This window comes from Ranitomeya imitator, chromosome 5 (genome assembly GCF_032444005.1).
Source record: "Ranitomeya imitator isolate aRanImi1 chromosome 5, aRanImi1.pri, whole genome shotgun sequence".
Classification (NCBI taxonomy): Eukaryota; Metazoa; Chordata; class Amphibia; order Anura; family Dendrobatidae; genus Ranitomeya; species Ranitomeya imitator.
The window spans coordinates 39,510,791-39,523,732 of NC_091286.1; the positions used below are offsets into that span (position 1 = coordinate 39,510,791).

At 41.6% G+C, this 12,942-nt stretch overlaps 1 long non-coding RNA gene across 1 annotated transcript in view; it reads left to right on the forward strand.

The window, feature by feature from the left end:
* Positions 1 to 344: 344 nt before the first annotated feature.
* Positions 345 to 12,942, forward strand: part of LOC138680519 (uncharacterized) — a 61,576-nt gene continuing 48,978 nt past the window's right edge. The window contains exon 1 of the long non-coding RNA XR_011321631.1: positions 345 to 461. This is a non-coding gene — a long non-coding RNA (uncharacterized lncRNA). The remainder of the gene's footprint in view (positions 462 to 12,942) is intronic.

The following is a 12,942-nucleotide window of genomic DNA, read 5'->3' on the forward strand; positions in this document are numbered from 1 at the left end:
GCTAAATAGTGGAAATTCTGTAGCAAGCAAACGGCTGTCAGTTTTGCGGTGCGGTTCACGGTCAAGTGTAATTTCTCAGCCGAGACTGCAGTGTGAGAAGCGAGTCTTTCTAAACTTAAGTTGCGCCACGGTTAAATCAGAAATTCCGGTTACAAAATCTGATGGAACATATTAGATCACTAATATATTTGCTTACATATAAAGCTTAAAGCAACAAGATTGTGATTCTTTTTAAGTCTGTGAAAAAGGATAAACGCATGTGACATAGCAAAAAGGAAGAAATTAATCCGAAGCTCCATTACTTTCAAAGGCCATGACTGTGACTTTCTTTTCAGAGCTCGTATGGAGAAGAAAGGGTTTGTGATCTAAAATGCCCTTGGATCTGAGTATCAGAAGCAGAAAGTCAATACGACGTGAGCCTTGCAGCATCTTCTAAGGATTTTCACAACTCTAGGATTATGGTAATTATTTTCTCTTTAACTATGTCGTGACCGGGGAGCAGCTGATAATACCTGAGACTGGTGCATCCCAACCAGTGGCGGAGGATCCACATGTGCCTCTCGGCTCCCGGTGAATGTGGCTTCTCAGCTGGGAACACTGATGGTACCAGCGATGTCATATCATTACTAGCTGTTGGTGGTACCCAAATAATTAAATTGGGCAAAGGGATAGAAGGTCATAGTGGGCGAGACAAGTCATGTGTGCAAAGTAATATATGATGGTGGTTGTATGTGCATCCAAAAGCCATGAAAGCAATGTAATTATTACTCTGTGCTTCCATAGCTTTATTTTCTACACTAAACCACCATGTTAGGTATGAGACCATACATTTATGGTAACTTGGCATGTAAAAAACTTTTGGAGGGGACATCTCAGAGATTCTTTAGTGTCACATTTACAGTTTTTTAAGATACCCAATGCCCATTGTCTACAGCCCAACAGTACTTGACAGTATATAGGACCAGATTGATTATGCTGCAAAATGAAGTATTATAGAGAATTTGGCACTCACAAGTAGTTATGGGGAAGAAATAGCTTTTATTTCAGTTTTCCACTAATGGTGTATATACAATAGGCAACGTTTCGGTCATTATAGACCTTTATAAAACCACCGTCGCATGACAGGACAGCGTTCTCCTGACAAGCAATGGTGGTCGCATTCATGTCAGAGCAGCTTCTCCTTTGCATCCAGGTCCTGTGGCGATCCACTATTAGTCTTGGTTTGATAAAGGTCTGTAATGACCGAAATGTTACCTATTGTATATACACCGTTAGTGGACCACTGAATTAAAAGCAATTTCTTCCCCACACCTACTTTTGAGTGCCGGATTCTCTTCAATACTTGACTTTGGACTTTGAGGGGCCAGAATATTATCCAAGCACCTTCCAGTTCCCAGGAGTTACCGGTATGTATTCTTTAATGAATCGCTGTAAAACAAAGATATACCACATCCCAGATTCCCTAAATAAATGCACACAGAAGTGTCAGTTGCTATATGTAATAATAAGGGAGGACACTATGTAATAAGGCATGGTTCCCCATCTGTAGCTCGAGAGCCACATGTGGCTCGCGACTGTCTACCGGCTTGGTTGATTTATTACCAGGTGTAGCAAACAACTATTAAGAGTAGATCTCTCGATAGTGACTTTTGTAGCGCCCCTGCACAGAAGAGCCAATCTGAATGGGAGTAAGATAGGAAACCCTGGAGCTTGGCATACTGCCTTGGTGTGATTTCAGTGGAAAAGCTTAGGCTGCCATTATACCGGTAATAGTGGGCTCTGGATGTCACCACTGTGAGTAGGGTAGATGCTGAATGTGGTCCGCGACTCTCTCTCACAGCTGATTATGACTCTCAAAGTCAGAAAGGTTGAAGACCTATTAAATAAGGAATGGCACTATACATAATATGGGGAGACACTGTATAGAATAATAAGGTACAACTGCATACAAAATTAAGGGATGACACTCTATATAGTGTTAGGGTAGGATACTGTATGTAATAAGTAGCAATGCTTTATATACTAAGAGAGGAAACTGTTTGCTTACACTTACAGGTAATGCCTAATCAGGTTTCATACTGTTTTATTTTATTCTCTATCTGTTCCAGGCATTCATAATTACTTCTCCCTGCCACGTCTTGTCTCTGCAGAGTTCATAGCTCAAATAACTTTGGCTCATTCCTATTATCACAGATGCACACATTGTGCCCTTGAACAAACCAGTGCGACATATACTATATATGTCCCCAAAATGAAAAATGTTTGATTTATTACCTCTAAATATAAATATTTCCACATTGTGCCCCCGAATACTCAAATGTTCCTCAATGTGTTACTAGAATAACAAATCTGCCCCATAATGTTCCACTAAATAGAAATTTCACCACATTGTTCCCCCTGAATAAATTACTCATTATGTCCACTAAAATGTATGCTTAAAGGTGTTATCTGGGCAAAATAAAAAAATTCCTGGTGATTTGGTATGTTAAAAATAACAAACCAAGTGATAATCACCTCACAGCACTTACCCTGATACAGTGCAGGTCACTCATTGGTCCATGTTTACAACAGTAACATAGTAACATAGTAACATAGTTAGTAAGGCCGAAAAAAGACATTTGTCCATCCAGTTCAGCCTATATTCCATCATAATAAATCCCCAGATCTACGTCCTTCTACAGAACCTAATAATTGTATGATACAATATTGTTCTGCTCCAGGAAGACATCCAGGCCTCTCTTGAACCCCTCGACTGAGTTCGCCATCACCACCTCCTCAGGCAAGCAATTCCAGATTCTCACTGCCCTAACAGTAAAGAATCCTCTTCTATGTTGGTGGAAAAACCTTCTCTCCTCCAGACGCAAAGAATGCCCCCTTGTGCCCGTCACCTTCCTTGGTATAAACAGATCCTCAGCGAGATATTTGTATTGTCCCCTTATATACTTATACGTGGTTATTAGATCGCCCCTCAGTCGTCTTTTTTCTAGACTAAATAATCCTAATTTCGCTAATCTATCTGGGTATTGTAGTTCTCCCATCCCCTTTATTAATTTTGTTGCCCTCCTTTGTACTCTCTCTAGTTCCATTATATCCTTCCTGAGCACCGGTGCCCAAAACTGGACACAGTACTCCATGTGCGGTCTAACTAGGGATTTGTACAGAGGCAGTATAATGCTCTCATCATGTGTATCCAGACCTCTTTTAATGCACCCCATGATCCTGTTTGCCTTGGCAGCTGCTGCCTGGCACTGGCTGCTCCAGGTAAGTTTATCATTAACTAGGATCCCCAAGTCCTTCTCCCTGTCAGATTTACCCAGTGGTTTCCCGTTCAGTGTGTAATGGTGATATTGATTCCCTCTTCCCATGTGTATAACCTTACATTTATCATTGTTAAACCTCATCTGCCACCTTTCAGCCCAAGTTTCCAACTTATCCAGATCCATCTGTAGCAGAATACTATCTTCTCTTGTATTAACTGCTTTACATAGTTTTGTATCATCTGCAAATATCGATATTTTACTGTGTAAACCTTCTACCAGATCATTAATGAATATGTTGAAGAGAACAGGTCCCAATACTGACCCCTGCGGTACCCCACTGGTCACAGCGACCCAGTTAGAGACTATACCATTTATAACCACCCTCTGCTTTCTATCACTAAGCCAGTTACTAACCCATTTACACACATTTTCCCCCAGACCAAGCATTCTCATTTTGTGTACCAACCTCTTGTGCGGCACGGTATCAAACGCTTTGGAAAAATCGAGATATACCACGTCCAATGACTCACCGTGGTCCAGCCTATAGCTTACCTCTTCATAAAAACTGATTAGATTGGTTTGACAGGAGCGATTTCTCATAAACCCATGCTGATATGGAGTTAAACAGTTATTCTCATTGAGATAATCCAGAATAACATCCCTCAGAAACCCTTCAAATATTTTACCAACAATAGAGGTTAGACTTACTGGCCTATAATTTCCAGGTTCACTTTTAGAGCCCTTTTTGAATATTGGCACCACATTTGCTATGCGCCAATCCTGCGGAACAGACCCTGTCGCTATAGAGTCCCTAAAAATAAGAAATAATGGTTTATCTATTACATTACTTAGTTCCCTTAGTACTCGTGGGTGTATGCCATCCGGACCCGGAGATTTATCTATTTTAATCTTATTTAGCCGGTTTCGCACCTCTTCTTGGGTTAGATTGGTGACCCTTAATATAGGGTTTTCATTGTTTCTTGGGATTTCACCTAGCATTTCATTTTCCACCGTGAATACCGTGGAGAAGAAGGTGTTTAATATGTTAGCTTTTTCCTCGTCATCTACAACCATTCTTTCCTCACTATTTTTTAAGGGGCCTACATTTTCAGTTTTTATTCTTTTACTATTGATATAGTTGAAGAACAGTTTGGGATTAGTTTTACTCTCCTTAGCAATGTGCTTCTCTGTTTCCTTTTTGGCAGCTTTAATTAGTTTTTTAGATAAAGTATTTTTCTCCCTATAGTTTTTTAGAGCTTCAATGGTGCCATCCTGCTTTAGTAGTGCAAATGCTTTCTTTTTACTGTTAATTGCCTGTCTTACTTCTTTGTTTAGCCACATTGGGTTTTTCCTATTTCTAGTCCTTTTATTCCCACAAGGTATAAACCGCTTACACTGCCTATTTAGGATGTTCTTAAACATTTCCCATTTATTATCTGTATTCTCATTTCTGAGGATATTGTCCCAGTCTACCAGATTAAGGGCATCTCTAAGCTGTTCAAACTTTGCCTTCCTAAAGTTCAATGTTTTTGTGACTCCCTGACAAGTCCCCCTAGTGAAAGACAGGTGAAACTGCACAATATTGTGGTCGCTATTTCCTAAATGCCCGACCACCTGCAGATTTGTTATTCTGTCAGGTCTATTAGATAGTATTAGGTCTAAAAGTGCTGCTCCTCTGGTTGGATTCTGCACCAATTGTGAAAGATAATTTTTCTTGGTTATTAGCAGAAACCTGTTGCCTTTATGGGTTTCACAGGTTTCTGTTTCCCAGTTAATATCCGGGTAGTTAAAGTCCCCCATAACCAGGACCTCATTATGGGTTGCAGCTTCATCTATCTGCTTTAGAAGTAGACTTTCCATGCTTTCTGTTATATTTGGGGGTTTGTAACAGACCCCAATGAGAATTTTGTTACCATTTTTCCCTCCATGAATTTCAACCCATATGGACTCGACATCCTCATTCCCTTCGCTAATATCCTCCCTTAAAGTGGACTTTAGACAAGACTTTACATAGAGACAAACCCCTCCTCCTCTCCGATTTTTACGATCCTTTCTAAACAGACTGTAACCCTGTAAGTTAACTGCTCAGTCATACAGTCATAGCTTTCATCTAACCATGTCTCGGTTATTCCCACTATGTCAAAGTTACCTGTAGATATTTCTGCTTCTAGTTCTTCCATCTTGTTTGTCAGGCTTCTGGCGTTTGCGAGCATGCAGTTTAGAGGATTTTGTTTTGTTCCAATCTCCTCACTGTGGATTGTTTTAGAAATGTTCTTACCTCCCTTCTGAGTATGTTTTCCTGGGTCGTCTTTGTTCGAGTCTAATGTTTTTCTTCCCGTCCCCTCTTCTTCTAGTTTAACGCCCTCCTGATGAGTGTAGCGAGTCTTCTGGCGAATGCTATGAAGTCCTCACAGTTCAAAGAATGGTGGCTCAGTAGTTCTAGCTGCCAAAAAACAGCCAAAAGCATAATGCTACCTTCACCATGCTTCACTGTGGGTATGGTGTTTTTTGTTGATAGGCAGTGTTGGCTTTGTGCCAAACATAACTTTTGGAATTATGGCCAAAAAGTTCAATTTTGCTCTCATTAAACCATAACACTTTTTGCCACATGCTTTTAACAGACCCGATGTAGGTTTTGTCAAAACAAAACCAGACTTGAATGTTTTTCTTTGTTAGAATCGGCTTCCGTCTCTGCAGCCTACACCACAGACCAGACATATGAAGAATGTGGGAGAGTGTTGTTACATGTAGTACGCAATCAGTATTTGCCACAAATAGATGCAGCTCCTTCAATGTTGCTGTAGACCTCTTGACAGCATCTCGGACCAATTTTCTCCTTGCCTTTTCATCTATTTCTGTAGGAAGTCCATTTCTAGGTAATGTCACTGTTGTGTTCAATTTAAGCCACTCATTGAGGACGTCTTCACAGTATTCCATGGTATATCTAATATCTTGAAAAAAATTTTTGTACCTTTCTCCTGATTGATAACTTTCAACAATGAGATCCCTTTGCTGTGTTGTAAGCTGCTTTTAGACCATGGCTTTTGCTGTAAAATGCAACTTAGAAATTAGCAGGAAAATCCTAGTCTTATCTTCTTCAGTGTTCCATGGTATATCCAATGCCTTGGCATTTTTTTTTAACCCTTGTATTGGCTGATACTCTCTGAATGTAAAGTTCTGACAATACGCCGACAAAATTAAAATTATCCACTGTGCTCCTTAAATATCAAACTAGCCACTGTACTGCATCCAAATACATACCTAGTTACTGTGCCAGCTAAGTATATAACTAGCTACTGTGTCCCCTGAATATATTACTAGTTACTGTAGCCTCCCCCCTCCTGCAAAAATATAACATTGCTGCAAGGTACTAATATTTGCTTAGTAACGGATGATATTTTTGCGTCATTTACTTGGTGGCGGCTCTAATATTTGTATAATCCATTTTATCTAACATTATTCCATTCATTTATTAGCTAACAATGACGAGTCATTCTTAGTTACACATACTTCCAGACGAAAGTTTTCATTCTGAAGCCGTTCTGCAGAACTTGGGGAAAATTGGACTAATTAAAATGAATGCACATAAGACAAATTGCTTAAAGACATATTAATTAAGACGATGTTTCACCATATTGAAGGCGTGTGGGAGAGCTCGCAGTAAAACGTATTGGCATGTGCACTCTGTCTCCTAAAACGAGGAGAGGAATATTAAACACATGGCGGCCAGCCTTAGGGGGTGCCCCTGATAAATGAGGCACAGCAGAAGACCTGGCATCGAATATTTATGGTCACCGCTAATCTTAAAATTGTTTAGTGAGAAAAATAAATGAGATTGCATTGCTATTAGATTACTTTTATTTATGGAGATATTATTTTTGTTTGTTATTAAAAAACACTTTTATTTGATTGGATGGGTGAAATATGCTAATTTATTGAGACAGTTTTTTGGGTTATCAGGAGTTGTATGCCAAAATCATCAGTATTAAAACAATAAAAGACCTGACAAATTTCAGTTGGTGGATAATGAATAATGAATCTATAATATATGAAAGTTTAATTGTAATCATTACATTATGGTAAATAATGAAATTTAACACTATATGCTAATTTTTTGAGAAGGACCTGTATCTCCGCAACAGAGAAATTTAAAAAAATACAAAACGTTTTATTATGCTCTGCAGCTGTCGTTACTTCATTTGTCCAATTTAAAATGAAAAATTTGGCGAAATGTCCTTTATAAGGCTGTCAAATCTAAGTCTGACAGTAAATTTGTAGAATTGGGATTAAAATTATTTTTTCATGTACACGTTTTTCAAGGATAGAACATCTACTCGTTATAGACTACGGGAGTGTTTACGTGTCCATATCCAAAAAAATGTCTAGAAAGCAGATCTAAAACACTGATGAAAATAGGTCTATTTTTTTTTGCATTCTACAAAAAATCACTGATCAGGCTGTAGGGCTTTATCAATGATTTTACATTAGCCTTTTCTTGTAAAAAAAAAAAATGTTGCACCCAATTTTTGTCCAAAGCTGGAGCTGCACTCACATCTCCCACAGCGTCAATCACCCAGGATCCAGAATGTCTCCAGAGAGGGCTGCAATGCACAAAACTAGTAAATAACTGAAGCGCAGCCCCCTAGCGACCTCATGTTCCAGGAGAGGCGATCGACGCTTTGAGGCGTGAGTGCAGCTCCAGCTTCCTGTGATGTCACGTTTGAAACTTCTCTCAAACAAAACGTCACACGAAGTATAGTAAAAAAAAATAAAATTTAGAGATTAGCTTGGTAAGAAGAGGTGTAGGGCACTTTGTAATAAAGTAAATTTCAAAAGTGGTTAGGATAGATATTTAGAAAACACATTTTAGGTACTGGACCACCCCGATTAGGCAGATTTATGAAATACGAATTCACTCCAGTAATGGGTGCAATAAAAAGTGAAAAACCCATTCTGGATTGAAGTCTTATGTGCCAAACATCTTGCGACACTCCTGATGAATTCCCCCCTATATTTCTCCATGCTAACAATGCTTCACTGGGGGAAACCATCCAGAGCATGTAAACTCAGATTAGTCCTTCTTAAGGTACCGTTACATTAAACGACTTACCAACGATCACGACCAGCGATACGACCTGGCCGTGATCGTTGGTAAGTTGTTGTGTGGTCGCTAGGGAGCTGTCACACAGACAGCTCTCTCCAGCGACCAAGATCCGGGGAAAGACTTCGGCATCGTTGAAACTGTCTTCAACGATGCCGAAGTCACCGGGTAACCAGGGTAAACATCGGGTTACTAAGCGCAGGGCCGTACTTAGTAACCCAATATTTACCCTGGTACCATTGTAAAAGTTAAAAAAATAACAGTACATACTCACATTCCGATGTCTGTCACGTCCCCCGCCGTCAGCTTTCTGCACTGACTGTGTCAGCGCCGGCCGTAAAGCAGAGCACAGCTGTGATGTCACCGTTGTGCTCTGCTTTATGGCCGGCGATGACAGTCAGTGCAGGGAAGCTGACGGCGGGGGACGTGACAGACATCGAAATGTGAGTATGTACTGTTTTTTTTTTTACTTTTACAATGGTAACCAGGGTAAATATCGGGTTACTAAGCGCGGCCCTGCGCTTAGTAACCCGATATTTACCCTGGTTACCAGTGAACACATCGCTGGATCGGCGTCACACACGCCGATCCAGCGATGACAGCGGGTGATCAGCGACCAAAAAAAGGTCCTGATCATTTCCCAGCGACCAATGATCTCCCAGCAGGGGCCTGATCGTTGGTCGCTGTCACACATAACGAGATCGTTAGCGAGATCATCGCTACGTCACAAAAAGCGTGACGTTGCAACGATATCGTTAACGAAATCGTTATGTGTGAAGGTACCTTTACTCTTCCTTTTAGGCCATGTTCACACATTCAGTATTTGGTCAGTATTTTACCTCAGTAATTGTAAGCCAAAATCAGGAGTGGAGGAAAAATGCAGAAGGGGTGCAAATGTTTCTATTATACTTTTCCTCTGATGGTTCCACTCCTGATTTTGGCTTACAAATACTGAGGTACAATATTGACCAAATACTGACCGTGTGAACGTGGCCTTCATCTGAGAGATCCCCAGGTGAATAGCTCAACTATGAAAAAGAATTTTTGCATTACTCACAATGTCTGAGAGAGTAAGGCCGGGATCACACACAGCGAGATACGGCCGAGTCTCGCTGGTTAAAACCAAGCTCTGGCACCGGCACTCCAGAGCGGAGCATGCGGCCGCACAACAAAACACGGAACCGCACGCTCCGCTCCGGAGTGCCGATGCGAGAGCTTGTTTTTAACCTGCGAGACTCGGACGTATCTCGCTGTAGTGTGACTCCGGCCTCACCCAAAAGGTTTTCTTTTTCAAAGTTGGCCATCTGTCGCTAATCATCTCGTGACATTTCAAGCCCAAATCAAAAATAAAGAAGGGCACATCTGAGCACGCAGACTATGGGGTCCTCCACATGTTGGCTATTGCTATGGGACCCCTCTACTCTGCATTCCTGAATCTTGCCCGTATTTATACCCTGCAGGTGACAGGAGGACACAATCTGGATTAAACCTCTTATTTTTAGCGATTTGCTTTTCATAAGGGAATGCAGTTTCGATCCGAGCATCTAATACATGACAATATTCTATATTTTAGCATTGGATCAGATTTTCTCATTCTGATTCTCCAAACTATTGCAACGCACCAGGAATCTGCCATCATTAGATTTGCTTAATCGTCTAGCAGGGATTATTTGGAGGATTATGTTGTTTATCTGGAATGAAAATAAAAAAAAAATAAAGTTTTATTCTGAGTTTGGTTTATTTGATGATCAAGTGGATGCAGATTATCGGATTATTAAGTTTCCCCCAGAAATCTAATGTTCTTTAACTCTTGTGTAATCTTAAATCACTGGCGCTGGAAATAATTCACAATGCAGATTTTTTTGGGGGGGTTATTAGGTAGCCCCACTGGGTTATCTTTTATGTTTTTTAGGTCAGACACTAAAAACGATGAGGTACATATGGGGCAAAATAATTTACTGTATGACCCGGACTGATACATGGGGTACTGTGGTCATTGCGAAAACTCATTTGCATATAGTATCTGATTTAGGAATTATTAATTAAAATGAGGGGTCTTGTGTTTAGGATTCTCATCTCTGTGCAGGTGTCTGGATACAACGAACAGAGATCACGAGGCGGAAGCAGTCAGGGGTTGACATAATGCTGCTTATATACAACAGTAACTTTAAACAATTAGTGTTAGTAATTATGCAAATCAGCAGTAAAAGGAATAACAATAAGTTTAGAATAATCAAGAAAGTCTTTTACTATTTCACATTAATGTCCTTTTCACAACCGTGGTGCGTCCAGTCATGGGAGTCACCATGTAGGTTCTCTCTGAAGCTCTGGCCCAAAAGGGGGTCACTGGGTTTTCCCGCTAGGCCACAAGAAGTCTCTTCCTGACGTAGTCTATTAAAGCTCATTGAGCCTCCCACGCACCAACCGGCCGCCTCCCAACCTGTAATCATAGTTCTAGCCGACCCGGTACCCTAGGTGACAGCTGGAAGGGATGGCCCTGCTTACTCGCGCTGCTCCTCCGCAATCGCAGGCGTGCCTCCCCTGTCGCAGTCTCCGCACGGCTTTTCTCGGCTTAACCGTCAGCGGACGTCTCTCAGGCTCAGGGCAGAGAGGACTGGGCCTCAGCTCTTGACCGGCGTAGTCGGGTCTCAGAGGCTTCACCAGCGCATGGCGCAGAGCCTGGCACTGACAAGAGTATGTGGTACTTGGGGATATCCTCTGGGGAATCCGGACCGGCACCTGGGTGGTGCAGACTTCCCGCTGAGGCCTGCCGCATTGGTCCCAGTGGTATCTCTGGAGAATGCCTGCCCTGCTCTCTTCCCTGGCGCCAAATCTCCTCTTGGTTGGGAGCGCAGGGCTTTTATATCAGGAAAGTCTTTCCTGTGGGTCACCTGATGTAGTCCAGCACCAGAGGTCACTTCCCCTGCAAATCGTCCAGCACACTTTAGTTCCTCTTAATTTCGGCTGGCCAGCAGATGGCAGTTTCTCCTCATTAATGGCACATCCTGCACAAGTTCTCCAGAGATACCATGGTTTCTTGTTAGTTAGATGGTAAGAGTCTCGCTCTGGAGGTCATGTCCCATTCTGCACTGCACAGACATCCCACTGATTTGAATAGTTATGGTGTAATTCTTAAATTCACCTGTGGTGGTGCTATAAGGAAATGAAACACTTATTACGTGGTTTATCCACACATCACAGTTGATCGTTGGCAGTTCTTTCAGGGAAACACTTTGTGATCTTCTTATTGCCAATAGACCCTTCATGGCCAGTAAAAATGGCAACAAAATCCTTAAATTGACTGAAAAATGTGTGACTTTTTGACCTACCAGCCATCTTCCATTTTTCTTAGAGACATAATCTGCTCAAAAAAGCATGCATGTTTACTTCAGTGGGGAATGGATCACTTATAGTTTTGGGCAACACAGTGGCTCAGTGGTTAGCACTGTTGCTTTGTAACGCTGGAGTCCTGGGTTCAAATCCCACCAAGGACAACATCTGCAAGGAGTTTGTATGTTCGTCCCATATTTGGGTTGGTTTCCTGCCACATACTAAAGACATGCTGATAGGGAATTTAGATTGTGAGCCCCGATGTGGAATATGATGGTGCTATATAAGAAACACATAATAAATAATGATTTACCGTATTTTTCGGATTATAAGATGCACTTTTTTCCCCAAAATTTGGGGGCAGAAATGGGGTTGCGTCTTATAATGCGGATATACCTTACCGGCGCGGTGGAGCAGGGTCCCAGGCTCACTGCTGGAGGAGGCAAGAGTGAAGCGTTGCTGCAGGCTGGGATGAGGGGGTGTTCGGTGGTGCGGGGGCTCTGCCGACATTATGTGAAAGCCCTTAGTCCCTGCACTTACATGGTTTACTATGTAGTAGACTCCAGAAAAATGGCTGCCGGAGGTGGCACATGTGCAGATGGAGCTCTCGGCACCAACATCTTGGGAGATGAGAGCTCTGCGCTGAGATCTTATTTTACAGTCCGTTTGCCAGTCTACACCTTCTACAGATCGGATCTACTACTCACTTATGACCACATCAAAGTTCAACTGGTTGTTAAGGCTGAGGTTATCCAAGAGAGACATATTTGTAGGCCCGAGAACGAGCTTACTGCAGTGTATTATATATTGTGATACATAGAGGAGGTATAGAACAGTCAAACATTTCAAATGAAATCATAATGCAAAATTTATTTTAGCCAAAATATGTATTTAATAGTGATAAGCGAACGTGTCGGGATACGGTGTCTTCGCCGTGCTCGAAAAATATGTTTGAGTCCCCGCGGCTGCATGTCTCACGGTTGTTCGACAGCCACAACGCATGTATGGACTGACTGTTAGGCTATTACTGCATGGGTAGTGGCTGTCGACCAGCCGCGAGACATGCAGCCACGGGGACTCAAACATATTTTTTTACCATGCCACACGGGTTTTGATGCAGAAAAATCTTCTGAAAATACTTACGTAGGCTATTGGTTTGCAATACCTTACACTTATTTCCCGTTTCCATCATTAAAAAGTTTGGATGTTATTAAGTAGATGTTTTTAATACTGAACTGATATTTTCCTATA